The 12,907-nt window shown below is 38.3% G+C and overlaps 1 long non-coding RNA gene across 1 annotated transcript in view; it reads left to right on the top strand.

Moving 5' to 3' along the window:
- LOC110364433 (uncharacterized) overlaps window positions 1-12,907 on the top strand; it is a 109,980-nt gene that overhangs the window by 21,147 nt on the left and 75,926 nt on the right. The window contains exon 2 of the long non-coding RNA XR_002423195.2: window positions 11,920-11,988. This is a non-coding gene — a long non-coding RNA (uncharacterized LOC110364433). The remainder of the gene's footprint in view (window positions 1-11,919; window positions 11,989-12,907) is intronic.

Raw genomic sequence — 12,907 nt, 5'->3', positions numbered from 1 at the left:
TTTTTTTGTCAGTAATTTTGAACGGTCTATTGGAAATTATGTCATTTATCATTGCTTTTACTGCATGGAATGAGACAAAACAAGCCTTTAACTTACCTAGAAATACGGTATATTTAGAATGTTTATGGAAATGCCTTAAAGACTAAGCTTCTCAACTTCTAGATCTCACTAGCAACTGTAATGGTCTGTCAGGCAATAAGGGTAAGTCTCTCATCTGGTCCAGTAGACTGAAAGCATTTCTGTTATTGGGGTTTAGATTCTGGTTTTTACTCTTCTCTAGTGTCTAAGCACACACAGTAACATAAACCTGACCTTAAAGACCAGCTTTAATGCCCTATAGCATTGTTATATTATTTTCCCTTTAAATCTCTCGATATAGGTATGTATATTATATACATATATTCCTTTGGGAAGGCCTAGATATATGTATGTACATATATGTCTGTGTGTATGCTTGTGTCCGGAGTTACTTCTCCAAAACTATATAGATTCTACTTCTTTTTAATAACAATTCCAATAAATATTTTTGACATGTCTTACTAAGTACAATCCTAATTCTTGCACCTAACATAGATTCCTACAATTAGCCACTGCATATCTGCATATCTTATTTTTCCTTTCTGAAAAAAATAAAATATTTTCTAACTTTTTTTGTGTATAAAACTGAAGGTCAAGTTGTGTTTTCATTAGCTTATGCAAACTTAGACTACTTGTGTTTAGAATAATATTGAATTTTACAAAAGTAAAAATAAGACCATGTACTAAGAAAAGTATTTAAAAAGAAGAGAAGTGCTTGAACCAGTTTAGGTAGAGTTTGTTTTTTTGTTTTTTGTTTGTTTGGTTGTGGGTTTTTTTTGTTTTTTTGTTTGTTTTGTTTGGTTGGTTGATTGGTTGGTTTGGTGTTTTTTTGTTTGTTTGTTTGTTTTGTTGTTGTTGTTTGTTTGTTTTTATTTTTGTTTTGTTTGTTTGTGTTGTTGTTGTTGTTGTTGTTGTTTTGTTGTTGTTGTTGTTTTGTTTGGTTTGGTTTTTTTCTTCACTGGTACAGTGGTTTCGTTTCATTTGCATAGCCATAATGAAAACTTTCCCCAACTGAACTTGCTGCTGATATTGCTAGTAAGGGAGAAGTGTTGATATTGTTGCTAACATCCCATTAATTTTGTTTATGAGAACCTCTTCCTAGTAACCAATGACACAACCTACTGGAAGTGTGGAGGTAACATTCCGTTTAATTTCATGTTGCAGTCTTTTCTCTGTCAATCATTGTTTATATTCTGCTACTTGAAGAATTGCTTGAAAGCCTGTGTTTTCTGTCAGGCTTCCCAGAGAGCTCTCTACCCACCTGATTTCCTTCTGTTGTTTTTTGTTTTGTTTTGTTTTTTTTCTAATATTTTCATTCTTATTGCAAAACTTGACTTCTGTGAAGGCAGTGAGCCAGGAAGAAGTTTCACTGAGGTATCTGAGATTGCCAGGGCATAAATAATTCTCTTTAGCTATGAAATTTCTCACATGACTTGTTGGCGCATTCTGTTTAGAATCGCAAATAGTACAAGTTTTACAGTCAGAGTTTTTCAGATCAGTTTATCAGAGACTTTTGCTGTTTAGCAACATTATTTTGCCTGTGCAGCAGGAGGCATGTTCTGTTGTTCATATACCAGAGAGTTCTATTTAACACACTTCTTGCTAATGCAAATGACTTTGGATGTTGACAATGTCCCCAGGCTTTCCTGCTCTTTTTGAGTCATAGTATAATATTGACTTCTGGCTCTTCATTTTGTCTGAAGCTATTCTTTTATGCTATGAAGCCATGTAGGTGGAGAAGGTGTAAAATAGGTATTTCACTGACTTTTCAGAATTAAACCTTATCTGAATTGATACCTTTGAGTGTGCTATATGTTTGTTTGTTTTCAGTTCTGTATTCCTAAATAGCTGATGCCTTCTTCTTGACATAACCAAATTAAAAACATTCAGTTCACCCTCTGAGAGATGATTAAATAAGAAACTCTCTTATTATTATGAGCACAGGTGGCTGATGGTGTTAATGAAGTAGAGTTGCAATCAAGGTATTCAGTATATACCTAGTCTAAAGTTATGTCAGTGATACCTCCACAATAGAAACCCTGTGTTGTCTCAATAGAGGGTGGTGAGCTCCTGCAAAATGTTTCTCTGTCAGGAGTGTGTTGAACAGAACTAGTACACTGAGAACAGAGCTCGTGGTTGTGATACAAACTTTGATAAGGTTAGAACTGCCTGGTTTTGTGATAAGAAGTGGATATTGCTAAGAGAGGCTTATTTTCTTACAAGAAGTCTGCCAACATGGCAGCTCAGTATTTATTGTTCCCTTTTTTTCAGAGTAAGAAATGTCCAGTTATTAGCACTGACACCCATATTTGCTAACCTAAGATCAACAATTTTATTATTACTCTAAGCAGTATACCTAACCTTTACATAGACTAATCAGTTTGAATTCCTTTGCCTTCCTTTTCCCAACTGTTCTGTTAAAGCGCAGAAATTTTGTAATATTGTAGTTTGAGATCATCCTCGTTTTACACTGACTATCTGCAGATTATTTTTCTTCCCTTATTTTTTTATTATGTTGCTTCACAGAAAGTTGGTGGGTGACTAATTATTTTACAGAAGCCATTGACTATGTACATGTTATTTCGCATAAGTAAACTCGTAAGAGTTTTTATGTGAAAAATTGTAATATTGGAAGTTGTCAGGTAAATGTACATGTTCTACTTAGCTGAATTAATTCTACTTAGATTTTGAGAAATGTTGCTTACTCTAATCTGGTTCTTATTTTTAGAAGCAGACTTAAAAAGTCTCAACTTCTAGTAGTGCTTCCTTCTGCAAGATGTATACCCACACAATACTAAAACGTTGCACAATAACTTTCCTGTCATTACTTAAGATTCCCAGTCCTTCCTTCAGCAATTTTATAAGTTAGAACATTTAGGAAAATTAATGTGAATTTAATTAAAACAAATTACTTAAATTGGATTAAACTTACACATTGGCATTTCCATTCAAAATTTACCAAATTCACATTTGAAGTAAACATAGATCCAGACAGGATATTTGTATACCTGAGCATTTACACAAAGATTTAAATAAATTTAACTATGTGGCTCTAAAATCTGAGGAAGTAATATGTCTCCATGTCCAAAAGGTAGCAGCTGACAATCCAATTTCAGAGAAGCAATTAATGACTAATAAAGAAACAACCTTCCTATACTGAGTTCCTTTAAAACTGTAGTCTTCAGGGAATGTTTTCACAGTGGTAACAAACTGAATATTGGCACTTTTTTAGAAAAATTAAAATTCTTCTGAATTGCTTCCATCAATTATTATGCATCAGTAACCAGGATCAGGCTTCTAGTTTGGACTCAAGACTATTTATGCAGACTTTAACATGTATACTAGCTCATTGATGTAATTTATATTATATAATGTCATGGAGAGACCCCAAAATTAGTTTTTAGAAGGACAACCAGGTCCAAAAAAAGCTTTTATTCTGTCGGGGAAAGTCTGGAAAAACAACTGATTAGAAACCGGGTTTGTATAATCAATTAGCACTCCAGTAACATAAAATACAGGTTCGGATATTGGTTGAGGAAAATATTGGGATACAGCAAATAAGAATAATGGATATCCACAGTATGCATACACACGGCTCACGAAAACCAATGAAAGGAAAATACACTCACTTGTCTAGTGAGGAAAACATTTGCTTATATTAAAGCAAGGAATTATATTAAGGAAAATACACTTGCTAGTCCAGCAAGGAATTATTAAGGAAAGTACACTCGCTAGTCCAATGAGGAACTACCAAGTTATCACTCACCCACACACGGCGATGAGGGAATCCCAGTTCCAGGAGGTTACCTTAGATGGCGTGCCGTTCTAAGGGGAGGGTTGCTCTTGGCTGCATTTTGGCCCGCTGCTCCAAGAGGACATACACAAAGGGAAGCCTCTGCGGGAACCCCATTTTTATAGTCTTGTCAGATCTAGCTGTGGGCATTCCAGAAATTTCTCGTCTCTCTCTGCATCCCCACTCCGGCTATGGGTGCCCCAACACATCTTGGCACCCCCCCCGACTCTGGCTGTGGGCACCCAGAAACTTCCAGACCTTTCGACACCTCTTCCCCTCTCCTAGCTAACCGACAGAAGGTTAAACAAAAAGGAGCTATTAACTGCCCCATTGCAGGAGAGTCGGGATGTGTTGGGGAAGTGGAGGATGTGTCACATTGAAGGAAAAGGGAGGCGGGCATACAGGGGTTTGCAACTGCTACAATAATAAAAATTACTTGATATTTTGTGGTGATATTTTACAGTGATTGTCATGTTGTACCCAGAAGTAGGGCGGGGAGAGGTGACTCAGATTTATCAGTCCCCTTGTTTGGAAACAGGTATGCAAGATACTTAAGACTTAGCAAAATATTTTTATTTGCAGCTTGGCCAAATCGATAAATGATTTAGTGACAGAAATATTTATGTAAAACAGTTTTGCAGCATATGTGGGGTTTTAAATCTTATGTTACTATATCACTTATTAAAAGAAAATAATAAAAAGACAGAAAAAGAATAAAAGACAGACAGATTTCACCACCCATTTGGCACCCATTACATGTATGATGGGGTTTTGTGGATTTGGATCCAGCGATGTGTCCTCTGATGCTTAGCTCATTTCCCAGGATGAGAATGATGGGCTTTATACTCCGGAACCAGCAATATGTTGCATCCTCCTGTGTCTGGCTCGGTTCCCATGATAAGACTGGTGGATGGAGTAGTCTTCAGGATGGTGAGCGCACTGTCAGTGTTTGTACAGGTGTGCTTTTTATAGTCTTCTGTATTACATACTTGCATAATCTTTGATCTTTTGCACAGGTGTAACTGGGGAGTGACTGCAAAAGGTAGAAGTGTCCCAAAGGGTCTCGGCTGACCTTGAAGCATCTCAAAGGGTCCTGCTTAAGTGGTGGCCTGTAGGTTTGCATCACTGAAAAGCCTATGGGCTCCTAGGAAAGGAGGACATTGAAAAGTAAGATAGGAATATGTGGGGTTTTGTCTTATGGGGCAGAACAATGTGTAGGAAAGGATTAGCAAGAGGTTTATGGGCATACAAAAATGTCATGTACTCAGGGAAGGGGCAGAGTAGCAATCTCTTATCTGACTTGTGGCTGGCTGAAGATGGTGGTATGATTTTGAGTGAGACTTCATGTCACACAATCCCAGCCTGGTTGGGAAGGGACTGCAGGAGGGCCTAGGTCTGACCTCCTGCTGAAAGCAGGGTCAGCCATGAGACTAGAGCAGGTTGCTCAGAATTTCATCTGGTCTGCTCTTGTGAATCTCCAAGGATGAAGATGACACAGTGTTCCTTAGTGCAGTGCTGAGCCTATCAAAACATGGAACTGCATGCCCTTCTGTGGCAGCTGGCTTTTTGTATGCAGGTAGTTGGCTTGTCCTTGACATGTAAATGGCAATTCATCTTATCTTGATGTCCCATCTCCTGCTTCTGTCTCTTGTGGCTGGATATTGCAGAACTGTTTTTGCCACAATGTTTGAGACACTGTCCTTTCAGTATGTGTGATTTAGCTCTGGAGAAAGTATAACAGAAGATGAAATTAGAGCTTTATTCATCTCCAATGCACCCTTCTTAAGGCAAGAACACGAATCTTTCAGTTCCTGCTTTGTGGTATTTATTGACGGAAAGATGGTTTGGCAGTTGCAGCAACTCTGATAATACTGATGATTTCCATTGACCTACTGGTCTATATGTCATTTTAATTTTTTTTTCTAGTGACTGACAGAGATGAGAATAAAACTGAAAACTAGTCAGCTGAGGCAGAACACAGATAAGGCAATAGTGATATTTTGTGTAACATGGGGGAGAGGGTGGAAAGGCTCTATAGATGAATCTGGAATAGGTTGTGCTGAGGTTGATTTTATGAGGTTCAAGCAGGCCAAGGTCCGGGTCCTGCACTTGGGTCACAACAACCTTATTCAACACTTCAGGCTTGGGGAAAAGTTGCTGGAAAGTTACCTCCCAGGAAATGATCTGAGGATGACAACTGAATATGATCCAGCAGTGTGCCCAGGTGGCCAAGAATGCCAACAGCATCCTGGCTTGTATCAGAAAGGGTGTGGCCAGCAGGACTAGGGAAGTGATTGTCGCCCTGTAGTCAGCACTGATGAGGCTGCACCTTGAATCCTGTGTTCACTTTTGTGCCCCTCACTACAAGAAGGGCACTGAGGTGCTGGAGCAAGTTCAGAGAAGGATAATGAATCTGGTGAGGTGTCTTGAGCACAAGTCTTATGGGGAGTGTGTGAGGGAACTGGGGTGGTTTAGCATGGACAAAAGAAGGCTGATAGGAGACCTTATTGCAACGAGCTTGTAGCCAGGTGAGTGTCGATCTCTACTCAAGTAACAAGTGATAAGATGAGAGGAAATGGCCTCAAGTTTCATCAGGGGATATTTAGATTGGATGTTAGGAAATGTTTATTCACTGAAAAGGTTGTGAGACATTGCAACAGGCTGCCCAGGGAAGTAGTTGAGTCACAGTCCCTGGAGGTATGGAAAAGACATGTAGACTGAGCTATGTGGTGTTTTGAGCTATGGTTTAGTGGTGGATTTGTGTCAAGGTTTAAGGCAAGGTGGCAATAAACCGTGGCAGATGCTCCCTGTTACTGCCACACTTTCCTCCACCCCTTTTCCTTTAGATTAGAAAGATGATAGGAAAGAAAAGGGGAAAGGAAGAGCGACTTAAAGTTGGAGAGTTTTAAAGGGTTTTACTAATGCTACTAATAAATAGACAATATATATACAAAATATACAAAACCAATCTTGAGTGCTCAATGTGAAGTTGGCATCACTCCAGCAGCAGGAGCTGGGTGCGTGAAGCTGGCGTGGCTCCAGCAGGTGCAGGCCGGGCCCTCAGAAGTCATGGGCGAAACTTCACAGTAAAAATGAAACTGGTTGCAGGGATGCAGGGCCTGAGGCCTGTAGATCACAGGCAGACAGACAGGGTCCTCTCTAGATGCCGACCATGGTCGAAGAGAGCTTGACCCTCGTGATCACCCTCTTATATAGGGGGTACGACTATTACGGAGTGGAATACTTCAGTTGGTCAGTTTTAGCCGCCTGTTCTACCCACCCCTCCTCAAACACACGTAGGAAAACTTATCAGTCGTTCTTGACTACCACAGTAATAAATCTAAACATGATTTTCTTCAGCATTCCGTTGGTCTTCTTATGAGCACCAAGTACACCCCCCAAAAAAATCTGATCATTTGTTTTTAAACTAGTACACAATGCTTTGTTCCTCCCAGTGAGAGACCATGTGGGAAGTGGCTTGAGCTACGCAGTAAAGAAAGTTTAAGTACAATATTGATGATAACCACATTCTTTTTTTCCTCCATATGTAGTTTGCATTTCTTGCTATTTTATTTTGTTTCTTATTTCTATTTACATATTTACTACAACAAATTTCAGATTGAACCAGAAATGTTACATTCTGCTGGTTAAACTCTCCAATATTGTCAAACTGCATTAGCTAAGAAGACTCTGAGATTGATCAAATCCAATTGTGGAGTAGCTGCTTTCCAGAGCCTTATTCTTAGGATTCTCTAAGGGAGTGACTCAGGAAAAGCACATATCAGATTTACCTGTTCTTAGATCAGTCAGTGACACAGAATTCCTTTTTGTACTTCCTCCCTGTGTTTCTTTTCTTCATAAGAAATTTTTAAATGCGTCTACAAGTTCTGCTAGCTCAGATGAAAAAAAAAAAATAGATTTCTTAAACTGTATTTAAAATTTAATAAATAAATAAATACAGCGTATATAGATATATATATATAGTGTAGATAGTTTTAACCAGTGGAGAAAATGGATACTCTTCCCCAACTAGACAACAACTTTTCAAAATCAATAAAATACATAAATAATAATTTGGATGAAAATCTGATAGAAGTGTCTACCACAGAGTCTGGCAGGCAAGTTATGAAAATTTAGATTCAGGCTTCTGAAGTCATGCTGCCATATTCTACACATTGCTAGGAAAACTTGTGTTCAGGACCACTTGGGATAAAACTTTTGACGCAGGAGTCTCGTGTCCTCCAAGAATGGATTTCCCCAGACCTGTGACTTTTTCTGCCTAAAACCAACATGATTTGTACATGGTTACTTGCTGCTGCCCAGTGCTGACCAGTCATGAACTGACAAGACCAAGGTCAATTTTAGATAGCACCTGTCTGATCTTTGAAGTAATATATTTTCCTTTGGCAAGTTTCTGTTTCTTTAGAAGGGACATGTGAAAGGATTTCCATCTGCATAAAAGATTAAAGATTTGGTATTTGGCCTCATTGGTATGGAACGTTTTCAAAACATTTGACATGTCAAAAATAGAAACTGGGTTTCAGTTGCTGCTAAGAACCAGCTCTTGTTTCAACTTAATGCATTCTGGGCTTAGCAATACTTCAGAAAAAAATAGCTCTTTTTCTTTCTTGCTAGGATAACCTAGAGCTAGTAGCTAGTTGTATCCTAGAGACCAATTACCTATACTATATGAGCAGTGACTGTAATTACAGAAATGTACTATATATCCAAGTACAATCAATATTAATTCTGTTGAAAATTATAGCGTTTTATAACTTCCATCACAAAATTATACAATGTAAATTGCAACTTTATTAGTCATAGTTAGTCAGTGAAAAGTAGTTACCTAGAGAGACACTTCTTATCCTAATTTATATTAATACATTTTTTAGAAATTCTCAATATATTAAAAAAATGGGTTTTGAGAATTAAAACAATGCTTGCTGTTTGTGAGCCTCATTTATGAGAAATATAATTTTTAATTAAAATATTTTCATTAACTTATGCGATTCTGAACACGATTTTTAGCATGGTTGATTATGTGTCTTGATATCCATACTAGAATTGCACTGTCCATGGTGTGATAATAAGCTATCACTTGCTAATCATCATCAGAAGGAGCAATGTTTAATGTCCAGGAAAAGAAAACTGAACCTTTAGTAAGTAATCATTCTCCCTTAGTAGCAAATATAAAGATGAAATCAGTGGTGGAAAACACATAGTGTGAAATTATTACTTACTTTTAGAAAGAAAATATTGGATTGCAGACAGCTGAGCCCTCTAGCACAGGACAAATTTACACTTACTTTCAGAGCCAATGCAAATAAGTAAAATTCTACTGGAATCAACTAAGCAATCATTTAGTAAGAAGAGTGAATTCGGTCTCCATCTCTCTAATAATGCACCAGGTTTAACATTGAAATATTCATATCAAATATTAAATTTATTTTGAAATTACTAAAAACCTCTCAGCCATTATACACTGTGGCAGAATGCAAACCCCCCTCTCTCCCCCTCCCTCCTTTGATGTGGAAGGAGTAGACACATCTCCCCCTCTCTCTGCTGCTTGAGGCTGACAGTTTCTTTTGTTTGACCCCAAAGCCCTCTGGCCAGGGTTGTTAAGAGAGAGGTGACAGGGAGCCGCTGGGCACCTGCGGCCAGTGTGGGAGATGTTTGGAAGCTTCAGGGGAACCCCACAGCCAGTGTGGGCGTGCAGAGAAGCTTCTGGAATGCCTACAGTCAGATCTGATCAGGCTATGAAAAATGGGATTGTCACCGAGGGTCCACACCTTGTGCACGACCTCTTGGAGTTACTAACTGAGCCACTGCTACTCCTGGGACGGAGACTCCACTTGCCTTGCCACCACGTGTGTGAGTAAAATTAACCCTCGCAGTATTGTGAGTGTATCTACTTTCCGTGCACATTTGCACTTGTGTTTATACTTTCCATGCACATTTGCACACATACTTTCTGTGCTTAGTACAAGCATGTGTATAAATTAACCCTCACGTAATCGCAGGTGTATTTTCCTCCAGTGCTTCCACGTAAGCACGTGTAACTTTCCGTGTACATTTACACGTGTATTTCTCCTCGCAGGATTGTGAGTGTATTATAAATTTACCCCCGCAGAATCACGAGTGTACACTTTCTGTACTCAATATGAGTACATGTATCCCTTTAAAATAATCCCACACGTGTTCAGGCAAGTGTGTACTCTTCCCGGACTCAGGGACAGCTCCAGCATTGTTTTTGGTGAAGATATGTGTATGCACACTGTGGACCTTCTGTTGTATTAGTTGCTGCCCTTAATAACTTTCCTCAACTGATATCCAAACCTGTATTCAAGTCACTTTTGGAGTGCTAAAACCCTGTTTCTCACTGGTTTAATAGAAGTTGTTTTGGACCCTGTTGTCCCTTAAATTAACCTCGGGGTGCTCTCCGTGACATACAGTAGTACAGGAATTCGAGCAGTATTTTTTGAGCGGTACCAGTCATATTTTATTGAACTCCTAAAATTTTAGTGAAAGAATATTCTTCAAAATCTATTGAAAGTATACTTTATAATTAGGTTTTATTACCAGTCTGATACTTCAATATCTTAGAAGGTTTAGTACAACTTACCTTTGCATAATAAGCTATTCAATGGTCTCGCCCTTTCAGTATGCATCTTTGGAAGTAGCAATAGTATATAAAAGGCAGTTTGATGCAAATTAACTTTGCCAGTGGATCAAAGTATGTAGATAACTTTTTTTCTCATATACCACCTCTGTGCAGTCAAACCATCATCTGAAAAAGTTTTTCTATTAGTTACCAGCAATGGACACAGAAAGACTCAAAGTGCTGAGACTATGGATAAAGCAACTATAAAATCTGAATTTTTTTCCAAATCCTTCCTGAAGGAGCATTTATCTTTTCTTCAGTGAAGTTTATTACAAAAGTTGACAAATCCACTGTATTGTCAATGGATAACAAGTTTTTGTGTTGAATTTTGACTGAAGTCAACGGTCTCTTACTAGGTAAGACTACTCCGTATTCATTAAGCCACCTAGTATAATTGGAGCTTTTCAGCCACCAGCAGGCAGCTGATGTGCTATTTTCAATTATGTAACCTTAGATCAACCTATTGGGATAAAAACAAAATAACAAAATGAAACAAACCCAAAAAAGGCTTAGAGATTTTGTGAGCTGCTCCCAACCAGACAGACACCAGCTTGTGTCCTTGGACTGGTGCCTCTTGCCCAGGGGCAGTACTTAATATTTGTCCTTGCTGAATGTCATAAATTTCTTGTTGGCCTGTTTTTCCAGCTTAAATAGGTAACTGTCAATGGTATTCCTTCACTTAACTACATTGACTGTCTCCCTGGTATTTGGTGTCATCTGTAAATTTTGTCACTTCTTCCAGGGCACTGATAAAGATGATGCCCTTGTGGTTCATAAACCAAAAAGAAAACATACTCTAAGAACTTCCTATGTGAGCTCTCAGTTCTATTACATCCATTGTATTCAGCTCACTGTGGTGGCACCATGGTCCAGGTTGCACCAACAGACCTTAATTGCCCTGACCAGCCTCACCTAAGGCCTTCACCCAGGCATTCTCTGCCTGTTGGTCCAGGAGATATGCTTGGGTTCAAGTCCGTCAGGCCAGGGCACCCTGACCTGGCCTGAGCTCCTGCCAAGCCATTCTCCATGATATTTGAGAAATCATGGTGGTCAGGTGAAGTCCTGGCTAGTGGACAAAGCAAAATATCACATCTATTTTTACATAGGGTGGAAAGGAGGACCACAGGAACTACTGACCTGTCAGCCTTACCTCTGTGCCTGGGAAGATCACGAAACTTTTATATAGTAGTATTATCATTTTCAGTTTCTTTAAGTGATATTACTGCTTCCTATGGCACCCACTGATGGCAATATAAAAGTTCCTCTGATGGGGTGTTACAAAATGCAGAAATTTAGTTTCTAACTTCAATTGTCTGTTATCGGGTGTTTCATACTCTTCTTTTTATAATTTTGTTACTTATAAATGTTTATTTTCCATTTAATTCAGATCATGTTGAAGAAACCATCCCAAAGGGACCTGGGAGATCATTTCCTGTTTTCAAGAAATTAATGAAAGGTGCGTGAGAGTCACAAGTTCTAAGTCCTCTTCTTCATATTCACAGTTCAGTTTAGTAAACAAAGTACTTCCCTTCCAAGATTTTTCAGTGTGATTATACTAATTTTCTTTCATCTGTTTGACAGAAGTGATTATATTGGATGGTTTTGTTTCCTGCAGCACAGTAATTTTGTGCATGACCAGCAATAATGTAATGTGGGAAATTTTAATAAGGGACAATTATTTTTAAAATTACACTTAAAACAGAGTGTAGATTGCAATAATATGTCAGAGAAGTGCACAAGATTATTGAGTTCCTTTTAAAACTGTTAATGTGCAATGAATGCTTCAATTATTTGGAGTAGGACAGCACTGCCAGAACAACAATTTTTTTTTCCACCTTTTTTTTTCCTTCTTGTGGTCTGCTTCATCCAAACTTTCCCAAAACTTCAGTACAGAAGAAACAAATTCCCGCATTCATAGAGAGAAATCTAAACATTGTTGGAAGCTTTTGTAAAAAAAAAAAAAAAATATAGTGTTAGAACAGTGTAAACATCAGAAAACGGAATGCTCATGTCTGGAACTATCACATTCCAGACAACTTTATCATATTAGTAGACTGATGACAATCTTTAATATGTGATCAAAGCCTCATTTTGCACCTAAAAGCCAGAGTGTGTACAGAACACATTCAGATTCTCTGCCACCACCTCAATCTGGTCATATATAATTTCTTAAAGTATAGTACAAGGTGGTTTCCTTACTATGTGAGGATGGGTCAAATGCACGGTTACCTTTATGACATCTGTGGGTCTTTAACCAGTGCTATTGAAGTTTCTGTTATTTTGTACAGTCAGCAATTTCCAAAATATGTTTAAATTATACCCCATTACTTTTCATTAGAAGTGAGAAAAGACAGCAAGACACCTCTGATGGCAAA

This window comes from Columba livia, chromosome 2 (assembly GCF_036013475.1).
Source record: "Columba livia isolate bColLiv1 breed racing homer chromosome 2, bColLiv1.pat.W.v2, whole genome shotgun sequence".
Taxonomy (NCBI): Eukaryota; Metazoa; Chordata; class Aves; order Columbiformes; family Columbidae; genus Columba; species Columba livia.
This window is presented reverse-complemented; position numbering and strand designations above follow the sequence as displayed.